The sequence below is a fragment of the Pelobates fuscus genome, chromosome 6 (genome assembly GCF_036172605.1).
Source record: "Pelobates fuscus isolate aPelFus1 chromosome 6, aPelFus1.pri, whole genome shotgun sequence".
NCBI classification, from domain to species: Eukaryota; Metazoa; Chordata; class Amphibia; order Anura; family Pelobatidae; genus Pelobates; species Pelobates fuscus.
In genome coordinates, this window is record NC_086322.1 from 286021168 (window position 1) to 286046943 (window position 25776).

General features: G+C 43.1%; 1 protein-coding gene across 4 annotated transcripts in view; it reads right to left on the minus strand.

Moving 5' to 3' along the window:
* The window catches only part of TLK2 (tousled like kinase 2), a 58061-nt gene extending 45954 nt beyond the window's left edge, over positions 1–12107 (minus strand). For all 4 annotated transcript variants that reach the window (XM_063459368.1, XM_063459366.1, XM_063459367.1 and 1 more), the window contains exon 1: positions 11521–12107. The gene's annotated coding sequence lies outside the window, so the exon portion shown is untranslated. The remainder of the gene's footprint in view (positions 1–11520) is intronic.
* Between the last annotated feature and the right edge of the window lie 13669 nt (positions 12108–25776).

Genomic DNA, 25776 nt, shown 5'->3' on the forward strand with positions numbered 1-25776 from the left:
TTTTAGAATAGTGTGTTATTGCCCTGTTGGAGCCAATGCTGAATTCAGTAAGTGTGCCTTGTGCATATGAAAATACCAAAGCACAGTTTCCTGACAAATCTCAAAAGGCAAGCTGAAGGTTTTCAATGAAACTGTAAGAATGAAAATTAAAACTGATTTGCTTCGTTACTCCATGGCAAAGTATCTTTTATTGTGAGAAGGAGTCTACTTTTCTCTCATTCTCTATTCCGGAATCATTGTTCTGCTATTAGTATGTTACTTATTATAACAAATATGCCTCATTGGTCTTTTAAGTTGTGACACTGCTAGAAATAATGGAATGTAAGCCATTCACAGACATACGATTGTGAAGAAGGGAAATTAACTTGTTTGGCAGAGGATCAAGACTGGCAATAGCAATTCACCATAAACTCACAATATGCAAAAGAAAGCAGACAAATCATCCTTTTACTACAAAAATAAATAAATTCCACAGAAAAACCTGTGCTGACCAATACTACCTACATTTATCTCATCTTCTTAGGGTTACGTTTACAAGGCAACGTACATAAGACAACACATCCAATCTAACAAGACATAGATAAAGCAATATTCCCAGATAGTTACCAATATCATACTTAGATGGAGCATGTGCAAATAAATAAATAAAAAACAAACACACACACACACTAGAGCCGCTTAAGTTATAAATAGTTTTATTTTTTTCATTTGTTTTTTTAAAACCTAGCCAGGCAATTAATGAGTTAACAAATAAAGACACGAACAGAATGTACGCCACTCTAGAAAACTCCACAGGACTGGTGCTGAATAAATAAAAGGCCTCAAAAAACCACTAAAGAATACGTTTTAATCTGCATTTACCTTCACTCTACAGCTATATTTAGCATTTAACACCAAATATGCTATTGAGTTACAACATTGCTAAGCACCACTGCAGGCAGACATAATAAAAGCAGAGGTCAGCTAAGTCAAAAGAAAACGTGTGACAATTTCAGGAGGTCTGCACTACACACCCATACAGCTGAAAGTTGCAGGCCATTTTCATTTTTGGCTCCATCTTATTCTTCACTGCTGTAAACCGTTTTCCATTATGAAAAGAACACTGACCGATCTGGCCTTGTTAAACACACTGAATCCTCACTATTTGTCATCACACAGCAATTACTCTCCTTGAAGCCAGATAAATACAAGGGAATAATGATGTTCACTAAAAAAATGAAATAATAGTGGTCTAGGAAAAAAAAAAAAAAAAGTATTAATACTAATGAAGATACAAGCCCTCATTTACCTATTTAACAAAAAAATGGAACCAGACCTTCAATAGCAAGCTAAGCAACTTCTATGTCTTAAATGTACACTCAAGGCTGGGGTTGACTTCTACCTTTCATTTAACAGCATTAGTAAAAAAAATTAAATTAAAAAAATATATCAATTAATTTTCCTCATTCTCTGCAAAACGACAGCTTTTGTTTAGAGGTAGGTTGGGAAAAAATAATCAGGTAAATAGCTAAGTTCTTGCAACTAAGCATGCTCATACTATTGTTTTGATGGGAGTGCTGTGAATTTCCCATAAACTCCTGCTCATTACATGCAATACTTTATATTAAGAGACAATGTGAGTTACTCCACGAATATCAAACGTTAGTGAATTACTGTTATTAGAATCATTTATATAGCACCAACATTTTCCACAATGCTTCAGAATTATAAAATAGGAATATTGGACAACAAATAAGAGACAAGAGTGAAGACGGCCCTGCTCAAAACAAGCTTACTATGTATGAGGAAGACACATAAGAGAAATAACAGCATTTCAGAGGGAGTTGGGATCGATGGATAAGATAAAAATGTCGAATTGAGTCAGTAAATGTGGTGTGTGAAAGAACCGAACAGTGGTAGGAAAGAGAGTGAACTGTTCTATTGAGGCGAGGGAACTGATGAAGGTAGTGAAATGAGAGAAGCGCCATCCACAAATTAAACCAGAATTTTAAAATGGAGACTAAAAAGGGCAAAACTGGACTATAACATGTTTGGAGAAATCTTTCCAGATGAGCTGTGTTTGCTAAAATTTGGAGTTTAGCGACTAACCACACAAAATATTTGTATGAACAATGTGCAAGATGAAGCATTGGTGTAGTGATTAGCACTACTACATCTACTTCTATTTCACCATCACACAGTAACTTATTATGTCAGCCTTCCTCAAAAGCTCTGAGTCTGGAGTAACATGCACCCTCCTGACCTCTCCCTCCAAATTAAATACCCTATGTGGGCAAAGGCTTTTTCTGTAAGAAGAAACCTCAAGTGAGAAACAAAAAAAAATAAGCCACACATTTCATGAGATTTATATACACAGCTCTCACACAACACTCCTGTTAAGGAAAGTTTGTATAAGCTTTAGCTACACTGAACACCCTCCCCTTTTTATACGTCAGCTTCCTCCAGAACTGGACTCCATTTTACCTTATCACAGGTTACCAAAAACAGCTGTTGACTTTAAAAAAAAAAAAAAAAGTAGGGATAAGGAGAAAAAAACTGATCAGATTTTGTATTTTCCCTCCCTGCTTTTGGACTTTTCACCCAAATATTAACAAAAAAACAAAAAAAAACCCACACCTTTACTTCCCCACACCCTCAAAATGAAATATCAGTGGGGCAGCCTAATCTCTGAGTGGTGCTTTAACCCCTTAAGGACCAAACTTCTGGAATAAAAGGGAATCATGACATGTCACACACGTCATGTGTCCTTAAGGGGTTAAAGAGGCAATGCCAACTTTCTGGAAATAACACTTCCTAATTCTAAACCTTTCAATGCTATTAGACTATTTATAGGTAGAAAGAGTTCAGTGGAGGCAAGTGTATTTTCCATGCTGGCCTTAAATCTGAAATACACTTCGGATTCTCAATTATTACTTTAGTCAATAAGCCAGTGTACTTTGGTGTTGCTTTCATAGTGCAGTACATGTAACCACTCGCACAAGACTGTATGGGGTAAATTAATTTGCATTGCATGCCTGTACTGTGCCATGCAATCCATAAATAAAATGTAATTTGAAAAAGGTTCAGAATCTCTTTTTTTTTTATAGCACAACTCATATAGAACTTAGCCATTGGGCGATGCATAAATGTAAGCAGAATCAATGATATACAAGATTCCGCCTGTATTACCAGCAAAATCACTGGGAGATTGTTCTGTACACTTACATACAGATTTAAAGTGTGCTTTAAAAGGTTATTCCAACCATCACAACGACTACAACCCGCTGTAATGGTTAAGATAGTAGGAGTACCCAGGCCCCATACCTCAAGTATACACGTAATTCCTGCTCTCCTGTAAAAGCAGATTTACAACATTCGGGTTCTGCAGAGCAGCAGACGCGGGTGCCATTCTTGCCGCACATTGATTCTCTGAGAGTGTAAGCTGACCACTACCAGTAAACGAAGGAGCAGCTCTGCTTCGAAATTTGCACAGAACATAAGCCAGCCCGGAATCAATTAATGCCGAAATGACGCTGCCGCATGTGGCGTTACATTTCCGGCAGCAGAAGGGTTAATCTAAATATGTGCCGCATTTCAAAGTGAAACACTACTATACAGACTCCTGGCACCATGATTAATGCAAATCACTGGAATGGTCTTGGTGCTACCCTTTTAGGCTAAACAACATGAACCAGTGCAAATTGTATTAAATAAATGCCCTCTTCTTCTAGGCTCTGTTGGTTACTGAATGGCATGGAACACTTTATTTGAAAGCATTTTGCCTTTCATTATATTTATATCAATGGTGGGTCCACTTCTAGATCCAGTTATCATCCATGAATAGGAATGCCCGCATCAAACATATCAAATTTAGAGAAAAACCCTGTGCTCCACTAAAACTTTAACTTTATGATCAGCCCAAATCCTACAATGCGTTTGATAGATAAGCAATAGACTGACATCATGCGACTGCTGCTCATTGCCCGTCTATGCAATGGCTCTCTATGGGACAAGTCTTCAGGACTGATTACTACACTGGAGTAAGATTGGCCTGCATTGAGAAGAATGCCCAGTTACTAAATTATGGGTAAGCTTAATGGCTTTAGATATTCTTTAGCCTACAGTTAAAGGATAAAAAAAAAACAACAAAAAAAAAACAACAAGAAACAACTCAGTGCAGTGAAAAGATCTTGTATTGTGGATGTAATCCTGTTGTAAAGGTTACAGGAACTGTGACGGAACCTCCTGTGACCCTGGCTCATAGAGAGGCTTGGAAGCCAGACTCCTGCCCACAAACGTTGGGCAAAGTAACAAGAGCCCCTAATTAATCAAAAGGGTCTATTGTCAATTTGAGGAGGGGGGATGGTGGCCCTGGGTGCTTGCTCTATACCCCACCAGGAGCTGGATGAACTGTGGTGATCGCCTGGACCCACCCTGCACACTGAGCACCTTAACGGGAGATAACTTGAATTGCTATGGAACTATCCACCGGATCAAAATTGTGCCATAATCCAGTGTATCTTTGATCAGGTGTCTATTGGCAAGAGGGAAATCTCATTAATTTCAAAATGATCTAATTAACTGCGATCAAAACAGACACAGTGGCACTGGGGAGGAACTTGTTCTATTGACCAACACCCACAGACGTAATATACATTCTACGCTGTATAAATTTGGGAGTTGGTTGAATAAAGTACACTGTTTTCCCTCATCATGCAGTCTCAGCTGATATTTGGATGAGCAGCTATAAACACTCAAGGTGTCCTGCTGGAAAAGGAGGGAGATTGACGAAGATACTCTGGGTGAGTACAGAGCTTCGTCACAGGAGCATTATGAATACAGACTTGTACTCCAAATGCTATAGAGACCTTGTCCCTAGTTATACAATGACTCCCCTTTACAGAAAAAAATTGAAAATACTGCCTTTGTAAGACTGACCAAAGGCACACTGGACTGCTGAGTGGAGACTGTCTCGACACGGAAATTAAAGGTAAATGTATGGCATTACCCCCACATATCTTAACTGAAAAAAGGAATAGCAATGTTTAAAAATGTATATGTTATAGTGACTGTCAGTGTTGGTGAAAAAGTAGAGACTATGTTCTCACATAGAGCATGGTCTTTGGCAAATGTTTTGCCAATGGCGGAACTGAAGCAAAGTTCCATTTCAGTTGCTAAGCTAATCAACTCACAATCAGTCTAAAGCAGCGGTAGGCAACATTCGGCACTCCAGATGTTGTTGACTACATCACCCATAATGCTCTCACACCCATTATGATGGCAAAGTTTAATGAAAGATGTAGTCCAAAACATCTGCCGTGCCAAAGGTTGCATTTGCCTGGTCTAAAGAATTCCTCAGTGCTGTTCAACTGTCCTGTAACATCAAATAGATATAGCCTCCTCAGTGATGATCTAATCTGATACTTGTCAGAGAAGTATTGGGCACTTCATGTGTATGTGCACATACAAGCTTCCCCATGGGAAAGTGTCGCATTCAATGCTTTCCTAGGGCTTTGGCTACATGTGACAGACGCTTTCGCTGCACTGACCAAATAAAACGAAGTGGAAGACAGCCACTAAAGTGGGATTTTACCCCTGCAATGTAAACAGAGCAATAAATATATAAAAATAAAAAGCAATGTTTTAAATAGGATTAAAAGTACAGGGCCATTAAAACCCAGCGCACATCTGAGATTAAATTGTCTGGGTGAGGTTAGTGGTCCATTAGTTTAAAAGATTAAATGGCACATAGCACGCTGAAGTGCTTATGATGCCTAAGGTGCCTTTAACGCAACAAGATAGCTAATTTTCAATCCAAAACAAAGTTTATATTTTGTTTAACCCCTTAAGACCGCAGGACGTACCATGCCGTCCTTATTTGGGCGGCTCTAAACGCCGCAGGACGGCATGGTACGTCCTGGGCGGTCTTCAGCCCCACGTGGCCGGCGGCACATGGCCGCTGCAGATCGCGGTCGGGGGGCATGCCTGGCCCCCCAGGCAGCCCCCCTGTGCCTGGGGACCGCGGTCTGCAGCTTCCGATCGCAGTGACAGGCTGTCACTGCGATCGGTATTTACCATGTGTCAGCCGATTTTAAAATCGGCTGACACATGGAGCCGGCCGCGTTTTCACTGTGCAGATCGCGGTCGGGGGACATGCCTGGCCCCCCAGGCAGTCCCCCTGCGGTCAGTGACCGCGATCTGCAGAGTCTGATCGCAGGGAGAGGCTGTCTCTGCGATCTGAATGCAGAGACAGCCTCTCCCTGCGATCTGATCGCAGTGACAGCCTGTCACTGCGATCAGAGTTACTATGTGTCAGCCTATTGGCTGACCCATAGTAACTCCAATCAGGATCCCCCTGCAGATCGCGGTGGGGGGCATGCCTGGCCACCCAGGCACTCCCCCTGTGGCCAATTACCGCGATCTGCAGGAGGTGATCACAGTGACAGCCTGTCACTGTGATCACTGATCCTGTGTCAGCCAGTGATGTAAAATCACTGGCTGACACTGTCTCTGCCCCTCTCCTCCCCTATTAACCCCTTAAAGTAAAAAAATAATAAAAATTAAAGTTAAAAATAAAATACACTTACATCATTTATATATATATTATATATATGATCTATATATAATATATATATATATACGCACACATTTACACATACACTAAGTGTATTTTAATATTTATATATATATATATATATATATATAATATATATATATATAATTATATATATATATATATATTAATATCAAAATACACGTAGAAGGATATTGATTAAGTATATACATAATTATATATATATATATATATATATATATATATATATATATTATAATAAAAAATATGTAAATACGTAAAAAAAAAAATTAAAAAAAAAAATTAAAAATATATATGTGTGTAATTTCGTTCTGACTGTATTTTGATATTAATATATATATATATATATATATATATCAAAATACACGTAGAACAAAATATATATATGTATATACCCAAGTATATACGTATACATCACTATATGTATAACTATATATAAATAAAAAATATTAGTAAAAAAATTATATACATATATATATACATATATATATATACACACACGTGTATATATAATAATTTTACATATATATTTATGTAATAATTTTACATAATTAGGTCCTTTTATTAATTACAATTTGCAGGACCTGCCTAACAACCCAGGCCGACAGTATAGGGAATTTAATTTGCTAGCACTATATTTAACCCTATAACTTTCCAAGACACTATAAAACCTGTACATGGGGGGTACTGTTTTACTCGGGAGACATCGCTGAATACAAATATTTGTGTTTCAAAACCTTAAAATTTATTACAACAATGATATCGTCAGGGAAAGTGAAATTTATTGCATTTTTCGCACACAAACGGCACTTACACTGACAATATTTTTGCTGTCATACTTTTTACTGTTTTGAAACACAAATATTTGTGTTCAGCAAAGTCTCCTGAGTATAACAGTACCCCTCATGTACAGGTTTTATGGTGTTTTCAAAAGTTACAGAGTCAAATATAAGGCTTGCGTTTCAGTTTTTTCATAATGAAATTCGCCAGATTGGTTACATTGGCTTTGAGACCGTATAGTAGCCCAGAAATAAGAATTACCTCCATAATGGCATACCATTTGCAAAAGTAGACAACCCAAGGTATTGCAAATGGGGTATGTTCAGTCTTTTTTAGTAGCCACTTAGTCACAAACACTGGCCAAAATTGGCTTTCAAATTAGTTTTTTGCATTTTTCACACACAAACAAATATTAACGTTAACTTTGGCTAGTGTTTGTGACCAAGTGGCTACTAAAAAAGACTGGACATACCCCATTTGCAATACCTTGGGTTGTCTACTTTTGCAAATGGTATGCCATCATGGGGGTAATTTTCATTCCTGGGCTACCATACGGTCTCAAAGGCAACGTAACCAAACTGGCAAATTTCAATGTGAAAAAACTGAAAAGTGTAACATGCTATATTTGACCCTGTAACTTCCCAAAACACCATAAAACCTGTACATAGGGGGTACTGTTTTACACGTGAGACATCGCTGAATACAAATATGTGTATTTTATTGCAGTAAAAGCAAACAGTATTATGACATTCACAGTTAGAATGTCACATAGAACTAAGAAAATTTAAAAAAAATCATATTTTCTCTCATTTTTTTATATTTTATTCATATTACGTTATGTTCCATACCTAAATATTTGATGTTAAATGAAAGCCCTGTTTCCCCTGAACAAAATGATATATAATAAGTGTGGGTGCATTTAATAGGAAAGAGGTAAATTATTGTTGAACAGACATATAGTCAAAATCTGTGGTTTGTTTACATTTTTTTTGGTTCACAACTTGTACATTTGGCTGCGGTCTTAAGGGGTTAATACCTGGGGAAGTAGTGTTTTTTTTGGACATTCCTCTTGTTTCAGCTACCTTCTTTCTATTGAAAAACATACACAACCTCTGTTTATATACATGATAACCCTTGTATTATTATTGCCATTTATATAGCACCAACAGATTCCGTAGCACTTTACAATATTATGAGAGGGGTGAATTAACTATAAATAGGACAATTACAAGAAAACACAGGAATGGTAGGTTGAAGAGGACCCTGCTCTACTTTATTTAAGTCTTTCAGCTTAATGAAGTGGTCTGGGTGCCTGGTCCAGCTAGGATTAACCCTTTTTTTCTATAAACATAGCAGTTTCAGAGAATGTTTATTTGTTTCAGATGTTTATATTAGGGTTAATCCAACCTCTAGTGGCTGTCTCATTGAAAGCCGCTAGAGGCGCTTGCGTGCTTCTCACTGTGAAAATCACAGTGAGGACGTCAGCGTCCATAGGAAATTATTGTAAATGCTTTCCTATGAGACTGGCTGAATGCGCGCGCCGCTCTTGCGGCACATGGGCATTCAGCCGAGGAGGAGGAGAGAAGAGCTCCCCGTCCCCCGTCCGGCACTGGAGAAAGAGGTAAGTTTAACCTCTTCCTTCCCCTAGAGCCCGGCAGGAGGGGGACCCTGAGGGTGGGAGCACCCTCAGGGCACTATAGTGCCAGGAAAACGTATGTTTTCCTGGCACTATAGTGGTCCTTTAAAAGAAACATTCTAGAACTGGATATAAAGTGTCCAAAGCTCCTCCCTTTTCCTACAACTAATCCATCTCATTTTAGCTACCCCTTAGAAAAAGGCAATAAATGACTGCTAAAACATCTGAGTTCATTTTGGATATATCTATATGTATAGACTTGACATACTTTGTTAGTTTGTATTAAGTTCCATGATTTTATGTCAATTTCTAACACTGATTTGTCACTCGTGAGCATTAATAATTATACTTTATTAAAATGTGTGTGTGTTTTGGAGTTTCACTGAAAAGCCTACACATTCAAAAGTAACAAAAAGATTGGGCTACTTTTTCTTAATAACAGTAACTAAAAAGGCACTGGAAGGCAAAACCAGCATAATAATTACAAACCGACATCCGTCAGACATTTTGCTTATGTAAACATGCAAGAATTTTATGAAAAATACAGACTTCTGATCACTTACTCACTGCAATAGACCACCACTTTTTGTCCTGCCTGTACAAGAATACAACAGTGATGGAAAGCTCCAAAGAGTAGCAAAGGGAAGATGGCAGTAATGGCACAAAGTCCTTGTAAAAATATTTCTCCCCCACATACAGGCTCAAGGGTAAAGCTAACCCTCTGAGTGTGTGACTTAAGGCCTGCTTTAAAAAAAAAAAAAGGTCAGCATTCAGCTTCAAGTGGTGTTCAACGATTTTGGCTATTGTTTGTAATTTTACCAGTTTGAACCCATTGGCTTTGATTTGCAGCACTCTGCTAATCTGCGTAACAATATAATGATTCAGTAACAAAAAGGAAGATGGAACATTTGGGTACACTTAAACTCACATTCAAAACAGAATACATTTCCTAGCATCCCATGACATGTATTTGTATCAGGGTTCTAAATCAGAGCACCTGCAATCAGAAATGAGGGAATAATATTTGATACTACATTTCCAATGATGATCAATTAACTTTGAACACTAAAGGAAATAAGTTCACAACCACTGTAGTGCAAGAAAAGACATTACAGTACAAGATTAGGACAACATATACAATTTTTACATACATGTAGCACATACTTTGCAAAGCTAATTATTCTGTAACTTGCATACTCGATCTGATATTTGTACTCTATAGATGAAAGTCGGAAGCTCACCATTACATTATGCACATCATTAAAAAAAATAAAAACATATTACTTAGTCCATTAAAGATTAATACCTGAACGGCTACAGCATAACACTAGACCTCTGTATAGCCCTAATTTAGAGATTAGATGGAATAGTGTCATACAGTTTAACAAGCAATTGGGGTGTGGGGGGAGGATATGAAGATATCTAGATTGTAGGCGAATTATGCAAAACGTCAAAGACTTGGAAGATCTGTTAAACCATCCAGAAATGGAGATAAAGTACTGACAGGTAAATGGGTTGAATAAGTGAAAAAGTAAAAATAATAAAAAAAAAAAGTATAATAAATTAAGAAATAACTATAGTAATGCAGTTAGAAAAATTTTAGTAGACATAAGGAACTAAAATCTCCCTATGTTAAAGATGACAAGTACATTTTTAAATAAGAGTCTATTCGCGGGCACCAAAAAGTTACTTTTAAGTGACTTCACTCATTTCATTATACCTGTAAAAGAAATCCAAATAACATTTTTAAAGTGTGGCATGCGTGTACAATAAAGCACGCCAATAGTAAAAATATAAAATCTTTTTTTTTTAACATACTTCAAAAGATCCCACACTTTAGAAAATTAGTGTAATCATTTCATGTGAAGGAATCTGCCCAAACAAGTGATATCCCTTCAACCACTTTTACATTACAAAGGATTCCTCTGATGGCATTCAACCCATCCCAAAAAATGGAAAGAAAAAAGTTATTTTAAACCAAAATCAGTAAAACCACTGAGCCGGTTTAACGACACCGACAGGTCTATACGTTTATACTTATACGTCCTATAAGATTTAAATATATTTGGGGGGTAATAATTTCATACATATATAGTTTATTTGCTCAACCCCCAACCATTACTCCTTCTAGAAAAGGAAGATGGAGGGGTGTCTAAGGATTTCTGACAAGGGTCATTTACTAAAAAGTGTGAACTGTCAATAAATTTATTTTCTTATTTTTTTTAAATTTCAGGCCAAAAAAAAAAAGCCAACATTTAACAATGTTTCTCACTATTCTCAACCATTTTGGGTTTATTTATTTTTTTGCTCTCTCCAGATTTACTATTTTGACCTAAAAATCAAAAAATATGTCCAATTGGCCATGCCATCGAGATATCTCGCAGGTTAGTGAATAGCCCTGGCTCTGTATTGTTTATTGGCGGTTCTGGGAGTAGAGAGGATGCTGTGTGTGGAGTTCGAGGCCTGCTGCCTCCCTCCCCATGGCTGAGGCCTGTGTCCCTGTCCTCCCTCTCCCGGGTTATATTATTACCTCTCTCCCTCGGTATCCTGGTCCCCGAGACTAGGACCCGGGGGGAGGTTTCTATTAATCCGCCTCTTCCCCTGACGGGGATCTTCCTCCCGGCTTCACCTTCCTCCTTCTCGCTCTCCTGGCGGCGGCCGCCGTCCTCCTCCTCCTCCCCAGTCAGAATCCTCAGTAACTAGGCCGCAAATCCCCGGACTTTCCTAGGAGCGCAGCCCCGCGCCCCACCCTCCAGCCGCGGGGTCGCCCGTCATTTGGGGGGGTGGGGAAGGTAAAGTCTCCCCCCCCCAAGGAAGCCCCCCTTCTGACCCCCGAAGGAGGGATTCTTATAACTGGAAATAAAGCGATATTTTACCTCAGAAAACACCGAATTATGGGAGGGGGGGGTGAAATAAAGGGTTAAACTCGATGGGGGGAGGGGTAAAGGGGGGGTGAAAATTTTCGGCCGATTTTACGAACCCGGTCCCGCTCCGGAACCACCCGCCCGACTTAATCCGGATCGGCTCGGTTCGGATTATCGGGGGGTAATGGGTTTAATTAGTGTAAACACGATAGTGAAACCGCTGGATTTCTCGCGAGACCTGGAGAGCGGCGCGCGCCCCCGACAGAGCAAGGCTGAGGAGAGAGAAAAAAAAAACGCGCCAACGACGGAGCGTCGGGAACGCGCAGAGTGTGTGTGTGAGAGGGGGAGCGCGCGCGCTTAACTTTTCCCGCCAACCCAGAGGTGTGGAGGCGGAGGGGAGAGGAGGAGATTCGCGCGCTGCGATTGGGCGAGCAGGTGCACGTGACCAGGCGCTGCAGCGGGTCCCACCCTTGAAGAAGAAGGAAAAAAATAAAATAAAAGATTCTTAATTGGCTGCAAGTGAACAAGTGGGCGGGGTCAGTCGAATAAAGACTCCCGCCCACCCGTGGTGTCTGGATTGAGAATGGAAAAGCAAGAAACGAGCGGCGATTGGTTGGAATGAGGACACGTGGGAGGTGGAAGCTGAATGCACGTTTCGTGAAAGAGGGAGGGACTAATGCCAATGACAAGGCTGATGATTGGCTGGGAAGGGTGTGGGTGTGGTTTAGAGCTGAGACGGCCACCCACAGCTTCCAATTACAACGATGAAGCCAATCACACAAAGAGGTGAGAAGCAGAGCATGATGGGAAGCTTCCCTGAATACACGTGTAGCCAATTTGACCTAGTTAGCAATTCTAGCTGTGACAGCAGCAAAACTAAATGGCTTATTATTGGAGGGGGAAACATAGGTTTTATAAATATATTTTAATGGGTCAGTTTCTTATAACATGTAAATGCCCTTTAAATAAATAACCTGCAGTTAGATTTATTAAAGGGTCACTCCATTGCACACATTTAAAAAATATATATAATTTAGTAGATATACCCCAATTAAAATATGCATATATATTTAATTATACATTTTTTGTTGAAGGGTTTTCAATTTAAAAAAATAAAATTTAATTGGGGTATAATTAACAAAGTTTTCAAATGCTGCAGATCTCTTGTCTGAAGCCTTTGCAAGCCCTCCTCTTCTGACCCTGCCCAGACTTTCTGTGGCTGTCCAATCACAGAGTTCCCAATGCAGCTCAATGAGAAGTTTGCAAGGCAGGTGCTCTGGGCAATTGCTGTCTCTTGAGTTTAGTTCCACTGAGCTAAGCAAACAGGAAGTAACATGACCGGATGTCTGATTGACAGTCAGAGGGTATAACCAGGGAATTTATAAACGTGTATAACCTTTTACCTATTGACACCAAAAACAAAGATTGACAACAAATAGTTTTTTCAATAAAAGTTTACCTTTTTGTATCTGCAAGTGTGTCAGTGTATTTCTATCTGCATAGAAACAAGTACTCTGTGTAATATATAAGGCACTTAACAGTAAATATAGAGCAGCTCAACACTCGTGTAAAATATACCAATTTACACAGATAGATATACCAGTAAAGAGTGGACCCGGTGAAACACACCACCAGAAAAAAGACACACTTAGTGGAACGCTAATAGAATGTGCTTACCTTATTATATAGGGGAGTCAGATGACAATGTTCTCCCACTGTATCTGCGTGTTTGTATCTCCAAGTGTATGTATTATTAGTTTTTATTATTTTGGGCTTTTATATAGTGCCAACATATTTTGCAGAGCGTGTATCAGTGTGCCTGTATATGTTTGTGTATGGCAGTGTATATGTGTATACATCTCAGCATTCAAACTCCAGCACTAGACACAAATACGACCCTGCATTCAAAGGCAAACACTACACACAAGTAAACCACTGATTACAAATGGGAACAGTACATCAAAACACTACACACAAATACACCCCTACATTCACACACACACAAACTCCATACAAAAACACGCTTACATTCAAACGTGCAATTACTGCTCATTGCATTGCTAAGTACAGCCCTGGAAGGATGAGCAAATGGTAGATCCCCAGCTGGCAAAGCATTGTGGGAGTTGTTTTGATACCGGAGAAACTGACGGAAGCCAAGCACAGAGAGATGGACACAGGTTTTTCAGGAAGGAAGAGATTCTTTATTGGATCACCGATCGGGATTCAGAGGGACTAATGTCACCAAAATACAGCAAGTTCTGAGCCCCGGACAATAGTGCAGGCTCCTTATATAGGCACATAACTCCTCCCATATTAAGCTCCACCCGCACATTCTCTTGACCAATCAATACAAATAAGAATTAACTTCCTGCTTGACCGCATGGCCTGTCCAGCACAATGGAGGAGGGGAATACTATATCCTGTTTTCTTGCACATGCTCCGTACACTACTGATCGTATCTTGCCTCGTGCAACCAACTGATCGATACGTCAGCATATGCACGTACACATGCCACGTGGTAATCTCGGCCTACTAAATTTATTTTTACCGAGATTCCACCACATTCCCCCCTTTGATGCCTCTTGATATTTCACAATTACTTGAGGCATCACTTAACCTTGGTTTGCATACACCGCAAGTTACCATGAACCAGACCAGACTTATCTATGATGTGAATCTTCAACACTCATCTTCCTGCATTAGTTCTCCCTGATCTAGAGCCTTATATTTATAAATTGCCATTATCTGTGCAGCAGCCTTCCTCTCTGCTATATTTTCTATCAGGCTTTGCACAGACCTAACTACTAAGGGTATAAGACATGGCAAGAGTAGACACAACATTAAAATCAGTAGGACTCCACCTACCACTGCCTTAAGCCCTCCAAACCACTCATACCAGCTACCAAACCAACTACTTGGATTGTACCCTTTCCATACCTGAGTAGGCACATGCGCTAGTTTAACCATATGGCTAGTAAGCTCAGCTATTGCTTGCCCTTCGTCATCTATTTGAAGACAGCAATTGCTCAGGTTAAACTTCCCACATACACCTCCCTCTACTGCCAAAAGGTAATCCAAGGCTAATCTATTTTGGTATACTGCTGTCCTCATCCTGGTATTATGCTTCGCTAGAAGATTGAGCGCTTGTGATGTCTCGTTAGTAATGATCTCAACCACTGCCTGTAATCTTATAATACGGTTGAGCATATAAATGGGGGTTCTATAACCAAAGGTACCATCCTCTGCCCACGTGGCTGGCCCATAATAATCTATAATACGCTGGGGAGGCCATTCATCATCTTCCCAGGCGCCTATCTCTATGGGTCCCCTTTTCTTCCTATGATTCACATCATACACTTTAACACCTAAAGTCTCACCTGTTTCAATAGGTAACAAGAAGAAGGATGGTTTGAGCATACCCAACACACATGCCCCTTCCCAGTCCTGTGGCAACTCCGAATAGGCTTTCTTACCACAGATCCAGTACAAATTTGCTGGGGCTCTCCAGTTAGATGTGATGGATAGATCAAACCACACATCCTTTAAATTAGCGTATCTTGCAAACGGGTTAGATGGTTCTGAGACATTTGAAGCCGACCACCAAGTTGTATTCTTTGTATCATCATCATAAGCTTTTTGCCCTAGACAAGTTAATTCTCCTACAGAAGTATTATACATCATTCCTTTCCTCGCTATGCAAACATAACCTATGATGGAGGTCTTTAATCTCCACTCAGATTTACCTCTAACACTCATATGATAATCGGCTTGTGTAGATATTAATTGGTCAACTGCCTCAGAACCGGACATTACCTCCTTTGCTTCCCAAGGCCATTGGTCTCCCATGTTAGTACCTCCACACACATAGCAGTTGGTAACATTAAGACTACCGGCAATACTTTCGGCTAAATCAATGAACAGGTTTTTAGAATTATGGGGGATCTTATTATCTATGCTCATCTCTTCATAAAAGGAATGGTACACTTGATGAGTTTGGGAGGATACCGTATCAGTCTCTATCCCTATAAACAATACTGTCCCAGGATCTAAACCCGTCCCATATATTTGGAACCCAAATAAATTACCATATTTATCTAAGAACTTGTCGGGGTTATTTATAAGTATATGGACTGGATTGCATTCCATAGACTTACAATATGGACTGGTAGGCAACTTAGTCACAATCATGTCCTTGTCTGCGGTCTGTCCCCAAGTTGCCCACCCCACACAAGACCAATATGGGCAAAAGTTATAATCTCTATTTGGGCATCTAGGGCTCACATACTTATTTTTACTACTGGGACAAATATATTTATCGTTAGACCCATACGTTCTCTCCCATCTAAGATCCCCACATACATTCCACGGCTGTCTACCACTCGATATCGCTTTACACGCATCAAATAGCAGAACACCTGAAGAATATACGGATTCTAACACCGTTTTGTTAATTAGGGTCCCCTGAGGATCTCCATTCCTGAGAGTCATCCAAATCGTACGGGGTTGATACTCTGGACTGAAGCACTTAGGTTCTCCTACTCCTAAATGGCACACACTATATTCTATATTTAAGTATCTACATCTTGATACATCTCCTTTACACTCGTATTTCGAATGCCAAATTAGGGTCTGGAAAATATGGTTACCTGTTCTTGTAGTCTTAATGCATACCTCACAGCTAGGAGTGTCGGTACCTATACCTTCCTGAATATAAAAATACACCTTCCTGAATATAAAAATATAAAAACATTATCAGAAACACATCTTTCGTCGTCCTCCTCAGTCTTCGTCCGTGCGAAGGCACCTCAGCTTCCAGGATGTAAGGGCTGCAGGCAATGGAGTTCTGCTCGTCTTCACAGGGGTCCCTTCGAGACTTTTCCTGACTTATACACTCGTTGGTGAGCGGACAGGCTTTATTATGGCCTTCTCACTCACTTACCAAATCTATGAAACAATATAATTTGTAATCCACAAGGTTCCTCGTCACTCCGACTGAGTCGTGCGCTTTAACCGGATCTTACAGGGATTCTCTGGATCTGCTGTAGCTTGCCAAGAATCGACTGCTGCTGGTTTAACCCTGGAGTGATGTATCCACGGAGTCACTTCGGCTACTTTTATCGCTGTAGGGGTAGACAAAAGAACAACATAAGGACCTCTCCACTTGGGCCCTAACGGTACATTATTCCACTCTTTAATCCACACTTGGTCTCCTGGGTGGTAACTATGAACTGGGGGATAAATATTCACAGGTTATCTATCTTGTACCCATTTCTGTACCTCCTCCATAGTCTTACCCAACTCTACAACCTGCTGCCGGGTAATTCCTTCTCCCAACTGACTCAAATCCCCCCTTAAGTTACCAAGTACGGGAGGTGGTCGCCCATACATGATTTCAAAAGGAGAGAGGCCCATCCTTCTGGTAGGTGTACTGCGGATTCGCAATAGAGCTATGGGCAAGAGAACGTTCCACTTAAGTTGGGTTTCCTGACACATTTTAGCCAACTGATTCTTAATAGTTCTATTCATTCTCTCTACCTTACCAGAACTCTGGGGTCTATATGCCGTATGAAGCCTCCACTTTATACCAAGCATATGAGTCAGTTGTTGTAGGCACTGATGAACAAAAGCTGGACCGTTGTCCGATCCTATAGAGCAGGGTAGTCCGTATCGGGGTATTATTTCTCGTAGCAGGAATCTCACAACTTCTCCTGCTTTCTCCGTACGAGTAGGACATGCTTCTACCCAGCCTGAAACGCATACTTGGAAGCCGAGGAAGATGGCGGCGTGAACCCGGAGCTCCCCGCAAGGCTCATAGCAAATCCTCGCCAGTAGCACCCAATTGCCTCGAAAATGGGCAAATCACAGAAGGCAACACAAGCCTCGAAGCCCGCAGACACCCCGAGGGGAACATCGAACCCCTCCATGCGGCGATTCCTGACAAATCAAGCCGATGGAGAAACACAGGCCTCCACTGACCCGTTAGTCACGGGAGAGACCCTCCCGACACCGATATGGAGTGGGGAGGACACACAAGTAGAGAAACCACTGCATCACCCCTCAGAGCCGAACCCGGAATGGCTATCCATCCTCCGCAATTTACCTACCAAGGCAGACCTGACAGAGGCAAACAACAGCCTCCGGGCATCCATCACTGCGGAACTACAGGCCATGCGGGAGGAGTTTTGCGGCCTAAGTCAACGGGTCTCCCAGATTGAAGCGGACTGCGACCACATGCAGGCGGCGCAGTCTGCCAACACGGACGCCATACAACTCTCCACCCAGCGACTCCAGCAGATGGCACATCATTTGGAGGACCTCGATAACCGAGGAAGACGACAGAATATTAGAGTCAGGGGGATCCCTGAAGATGCCGATGAAGTTGCCCCAATACAGGACACCCTCATGGGTCTCTTTAACAATATACTGGGCCGCGCCCAGCAAGAACCTATCCACATGGTGAGAGCACACCGGGCACTGAGACCTAAAGGCCCTCCCGGGAGCCTGCCAAGAGATGCCATATGCTGCCTCACGGACTATCACTTAAAAGAGGAAATTTTACGCAAAGCCAGGGAATCCGACAGAATATTATTGGGCAACACAGAGGTCCAACTATACCCGGATCTCTCTCCTACCACCCTTGCCTATCGTAGAGCTTTACGTCCGTTTACTAGACAACTACAGGCCAATAGGATCAAGTACCGCTGGTGCTTCCCGACCGGATTACAGGTCCACACGCATAGAGGCCCATACATGATAAAGGACTATGCCGATATAGAGGAACTGGGGAGAGAACTCCAGATCACACCAGCCCCTCTGCAATGGCCAGATCCCCTAGTCCTCTATACACCCACCCAGGGCCCGAAACCACAAACGGCAAGTAACCAACCCCCAAGGATCACTCGACAACAAGCGACCGGCCCACGTGGCCTCTGAAAAGGGGTACAGCCAGCCATTATCTGGACTTAAATCGACTCGACCCCCCCTACTGGGAACAAACTCCACCTTGCTGGACTCCATCCCCCCCCGCCAACGGACTCGCACAGACCGAGAAGAACTTCAGCATGACCTACACAGACTGGGGGTAACCCGTCACACGGGAGGGCACCTTTTACATGCAGACAAGTGGCCTACTCTCGCAAGTTACAGACCCAAGGACTATGGCACAAAGACATTTTGCTATGGGCACCATGACTCACACCTCTAATCGCAAGTATCCCACTTTACTGGCCGACAGGCCTGAGAGACTTTTAATGCTCATGTGTAACTCTGCTTACAAACTGCTAACTACCCTATGAATGCCACAACGTGGGGACATGGGGAGGAGGGTGGGAGGGACGGATAACAAGGGCTCGAAGATAATCAGGGGCCAGCTATAGGGGAGGCGAGCAGGGAGGGAAGACCGGGATGGGCAACCGTCCCCCCCCCCATGAAGGCCTTGTGATGACCTGGACAGGAGCAGGCTGGAGGGACGGGGGCCCACCTCGCTCAGACCCCTGGCACATGCACACAGTTTGAATTGGGCTCCAAGCAGGGTACGATCTCTAAATAGGATACGAGTTGAGGGGCTGCTTCATTGTGGTGGGAGGGGAGGGGGTGAGAGGGAAACAGCCACCCAAGGGCTCAAAGATAAGATGGTTACACAGGAGCCGGGAGGTATTTTTATATGCCTGAATCTCAACAGATAGAACGGGGAACCGATGGGTAGGGATGGGGGGAAATGGGAATCCCAGGGGGCGGGGGACGGGTCGACAAGCAACACATAGATGCCTCCATAGGTGAACGGAGGAATTAGAATGCAGCTGACAACCTAAGAGGGCATAAGGCTAATAACTGACAATGCATGTTGTTATTTACACTGTTACTGTTTTCCATTATGTTAATTATTATGTTATTTGATATACGTTGCTACTGTCACATTTGTACACTGGCGAGGACACGAGAAGCATACATGATCGTACAGAGCCACAAAGGGGACACCTAGGGACTAGGTGAGGGACACTAGGTCACACCAGAGGGAGACTCGCGGAGCGAGCGACTAGGACACTTCCATACACACGTTGAGGCCTAGGCCTTCCAGCCACACCCAAGAGGGACAGGCGTCACTCACAAGGGGTCGAAGTTTAACACCTAGGGGCGGCCGAGAGCCCCCGCGACCACCGAGACGCTAACACCCTAACGCCGAACAGACGGCGGACACCCCACACTGTACACTCACAAATACCTCAAACACTACACACACTCAATTTAGCTTCCGGCCTGGGACTGCCGGGTCCGAGGACCGGATAGACATAGCGCACAATGTCGTTGACCCCGGCCAACCTCACACTTATAACCGTAAATGCGAGAGGCCTGAATAAACCTGAAAAGAGGTCAACAGCCCTGAAAGATTTTCACGCCGCTAGGGCATCCATAGTATTTATCCAAGAGACGCACTTCAAAGAGGGGGCAAGACCGAAGCTACATAATCACCATTATCCCACAGGCTACTATAGCGACTATCACGGGGGGAAGGCCAGGGGAACAGCAATTTTGATACACAGAGGAATCCCGTTTCAGGAACTGGGCCTACAGACGGACAGGGAGGGGAGATATGTTCTCCTCAAGGGAACGATAGCGGGTCAGACATATTCCTTCGCCAACATATATGCCCCCAACCAGAGGCATCACAAATTCCTGGCAGGAATACTTCGCAAGATACAGGGGTTTGCGGAGGGTACACTGATAGTAGGAGGGGACTTCAACATTGCCCTAGACCCTAAATGGGACACGTCCACGGGCACATCACACATACCCATACAACACCTGAACACGCTCAAACGCCTCATATCCAAATACACACTAGTAGACAGTTGGAGAGCCCACCACCCTGACGAGAGGGATTATACGTTCTACTCCCACCCACACAATTCCTATACCAGAATAGATTATTTCTTTATGACCCAATACCATCTCCCACTCGCCCTACGAGTAGAACACGGCACGGCCACCTGGTCGGACCATGCCCCCGTGACACTCACGATAAAATCCCCACTCTACAGACCCAAAGTCTCTAAGTGGCGACTCAACGAACACTTGCTCTCCGTACCGGAGGTAAAGGCGGAAATCGACACGGCTCTCCGTGACTATTTTGCCACAAACACCCCATCCCAAACATCCCCGACGATCATGTGGGAAGCACACAAGAGTGTGATTCGGGGCCACTTTATTCAAAAAAGCGCTAAACTAAAGAGACAAAGGGAGGCAGCCATGGCAGACACTCTGACAAAAATTAGGGAGATCGATAACCTGAACAAAGTCAACCAGACGCCCGAATCGCAAAGTCAACTACTCACACTACGCAGGGACCTGACCAAGATGCTCCAGACAAAATATCACAGAGATGCGCTGCGACATACCGCCTTTTTCGCACTACATGGCAACAAAAGTGGTAGGCTACTGGCACGGATGTTAGCCAAACGCAGACAACAGACGTACATTGACCGCATACGGGATGATAAGAACACATTACACAGACTACCTTGCAAGATACAGGACACAATCAGGGCATACTACGCTAACCTATACGCACTGCACGGGCCACACACACACCAGGCAGACGCAAGATTGACGGATTCCATCGATGCATACCTGACACTCCACTCGACGCCTAAGATAGACAGGGATACGGCTGACCTACTAGACAGGGAGATAACATTAGACGAACTGACCACAGCAGTGAAACAGACGAAAACGGGCAAAAGCCCGGGCCCAGATGGCTTACCACTATGCTATTACAAGACGTACGCTGACATACTATATGCCCCACTCATATTGACGTTTAACGCCATAAAAGAGGATCACCCACTCCCCAAGCAATCCCTGGCAGCGCACATCACTATTATCCCAAAGGAAGGAAAGGATAGGGAACACTGCGGAAGTTACCGCCCTATTTCCCTAATAAACAGCGACCTCAAACTCTTGACTAAGATATTAGCGAATAGACTACAATCACATATACCCACTCTGATACACCCAGACCAGGTGGGGTTTGTACATGGGAGGGAAGCGCGAGAAAACACCATGCGCACCCTTACATTGATGCATAGAGGCGCGCGCACTGCCGGTGGCCTTCTCCTGCTATCCACGGACGCGGAGAAGGCCTTCGACAGGGTGGGCTGGAAATACTTATTCCGGACCCTCGCCCACATAGGCCTGGGTGCGGGCATCAGGGGCTGGATAGAAGCTCTATATGCGCAACCATCCGCGCAGGTGATTGTAAATGGAGCCCCTTCAGAACCATTTGATATATTAAATGGTACGCGCCAGGGATGCCCACTGTCACCGATCCTCTTCGTCCTAGCCCTGGAGCCACTACTGGTGGCCATTAGAAACAATCCGGACATAACGGGGATAAGGACGGGACCGATCCACCACAAGGTTGCGGCATATGCCGACGACCTACTATTCTACGTGACTAACCCCGAAATCTCACTCCCAAATATACTCAAAACATTGCAGGAATACGGGCGACTTTCTAATCTAAAAATCAATCTGAACAAATCATTCATACTAAACGTAAGCATCCCTGACCGACGGGCGGATGCCCTGCGCCAACACCACTCGATCCAATGGGCGACTCAGAAGCTAAAATACTTAGGAGTTTGGTTGACAAGGAAGGCAGGGGACCTATTTAAAGTAAACTTTACTGACTTACTAACGAAAATGAGCACAGAGATGCAGGAATGGGCGCACCCCCATATATCATGGTTAGGCCGCATTCAGGTGGTAAAGATGAATTTCCTACCGCGCCTGCTCTACCTGTTTCAAGCAATCCCAATACAGATCCCACGCACATATTTTGCCACACTACGCACAGCCATAATTCACTACGTGTGGAATGGGAAAAAACCCAGGGTCAACCATGCCCTCCTAACACAGCCAAAGGACAGAGGTGGGCTGGCATTGACGGACTTCACTCTGTACTACAGGGCATGCCACTTTCTACGGATAGTAGAATGGACCAAGACAGGTACACAAAAATTATGGAAACAGGTGGAGGAACATGAGGCGGGAATCCCGATCGCAGTGCTGCCGTGGCTGCCACCTGACATACCGACAGGGCACACAACACGCTCCCCATACACAAAAGCGACCCTATGGGAATGGAACCATGCCAAAGGGAAACACGGACTCACCACCTATCCCACCCCCCTACTACCTCTCACTTATAACCCCGACTTCCCCCCCGGAACAGACCCGAGAGCATTCAAGGACTTAATCCAAGATTCTCTACCCAGACTCATACACGTACTCACACCTAGAGGCCCCAAGACCATAGACGACTTACGGGGACAGTCGGAACACACCTTCTTAACACACCTCAAATACAGGCAAATAAGGAGCTACATAACCTCCCTCCCTCAGGGTCCCATACTTACAAGGGCAACCACCGCTTTTGAGAATCTCTGCATGGACCCCCACCCATTGACACATGGAATATCCGTCTTATACACCCTACTACTAACACATACGCCAGTAGAACAACCACGATTTATGGGGAAATGGGAGGCAACACTAGGCCACACAATAGATAAAGATGACTGGGAAAAAATTTGCTACCTCACACACCACTGTTCAAGCTTTAGCAAAACACAGGAAACGGCGTACAAGCTATTGACCCACTGGTACTACACTCCCGCAACACTACACACACGAATCCCGACACAATCCCCACTATGCTGGAGATGCGAAAAGGAACAGGGCACTCTCCTACATATATGGTGGGAATGCAAAAAGATTACCTCTTACTGGAAAACCATACACCAAATCATTTGCCAACACACAGACGACCCGCCTCCTTTCACCCCGGCAGCGATGCTGCTACATCACACACAGATCGCTAAGAACGCATACAAAAGATCGCTCACTATCCGCATTCTAAATGTAGCCAAGGCACTGATACCTCAATTCTGGAAGCAACCAGTCACTCCTCCCCTCAAGATATGGTTCACACAAATGGAGGTACTCAGATCCCTTGAGGAACTCCATAACACAGCAAATGACACCTTCCAAAAATACCTCAATACATGGACACACTGGATACTAAATTCTACCACGCCAGGTTTCCAAGAGATGATTATATCTCTACCAGACTCTTAACATGCAAGGGCCGTACGAATACTGACCACAGGTGGGAAAGAATCCCCAACACAGGGATACCCCACCACTACTCCAAAATGCTGAGACCGGGACCCCGACCCCCACCTAGATAGAAGGGTGAGAACCCATATACATAATGACCCCACACATACTACCAAAGAATGGATTAAACCTGGGACGTCCTCAAGACAGATGGGACACACTGTAAGGAGGGGATAGGACACACATACGACAGGTAAATCAGACCTCTGCCAGAGCAGAGAATAGGAGACACATAACTCCTACCTAGGAAGAGAAACGAAACACGTAAGAAACGAATACCAAAAAACGGGCCTCGGAACGGAGGGAGCTTGGACACCGGCAGTCTCAGGATCCGCCACACGCAACATTTCAGGTGAGGGCCAAACAACACAGATACACACACACACACACACACACACAGACATAACACATAGGACAGGAGAAACACCGACTAATGAGGGCAAATGCGTTAATCGATTTAAGAAACTGAGACAAATCAGGGATGAAAATTCAGAGCATACACATTCTAAAGTTCTAAAGTGACCAAATGTTGTAAAAGTTTATATGTATTTCATAAAGGGTCCTGCGAGTCCCTACTACACAGAGGCGCATGTGCCCTTGACATATTGTGAATTTATGCAACCGATGATACTACCTATTGAAAATTTTCATGGAGACCTGTGAGTCTCGACAAGCAACTTAACATATGCTGAAAAAATTATTTGAAAATAATAAAAATCATATTAACAAAAAAAAACAAAAAAAAAAAAAAACGCATACTTGGAGTCCGTATAGATGTTCACTCTTAAACCTTCAGCCAATTGTAACGCTCGTGTCAGTGCTATCAATTCTGCCTTTTGTGCTGATGTTCCTTTTGTCAGTGGCCGAGCTTCTATCACCTTGTCTATCGTTGTTACTGCATATCCTGCATAGCGGATCCCTTCTTTCACATAACTACTGCCGTCGGTGTAATATTGAACATCGGGGTTCTGGATGGGAAAATCACGAAGATCTGGTCTACTTGAAAATACTTCATCCATCACTTCCAAACAATCATGTTGACTTTCAGTAGGTTGTGGCAAAAGGGTAGCTGGATTTAAGGTATTTACAGTCTCTAAATGCACTCTTGGGTTTTCACACAACATTGCTTGATACTTGGTCATACGGCTGTTACTAAACCAATGATTTCCTTTGTAATCCAACAACGTCTGTACCGCATGTGGGACTCGTACATAAAGTTCTTGACCCAGAGTGAGTTTATCGGCTTCAGCTACTAGCAGGGCGGCTGCAGCTACGGCTCTTAGACAAGGTGGAAGTCCGCTGGCCACTGCATCCAGTTGCTTAGACATGTAGGCAACAGGTCTTTGCCATGATCCCAAGTACTGTGTCAATACTCCCACAGCCATTCTTCTTTGCTCGTGTACATACAGGTAGAATGGTCGTGTGTGATCAGGCAGACCTAATGCTGGGGCACTCATCAAAGCCTTCTTCACATCTTCAAATGCCGTTTGCTGTTCTTGAGTCCATAAGAAGGGGTCGTGCTCTGTACCCTTGATAGCTGCATACAGAGGTTTTGCCAGTATCGCGTAGCTGGGAATCCATATCCTACAGAAGCCTGCTGCCCCCAAGAATTCTCGCACTTGTCTTCTATTCTTGGGTATCGGTATTTGACATACAGCTTCTTTTCTCTCTGGCCCCATAATTCTTTGACCTTCAGAGATATGGAATCCCAGATATTTGACAGTTGGCAAACACAACTGAGC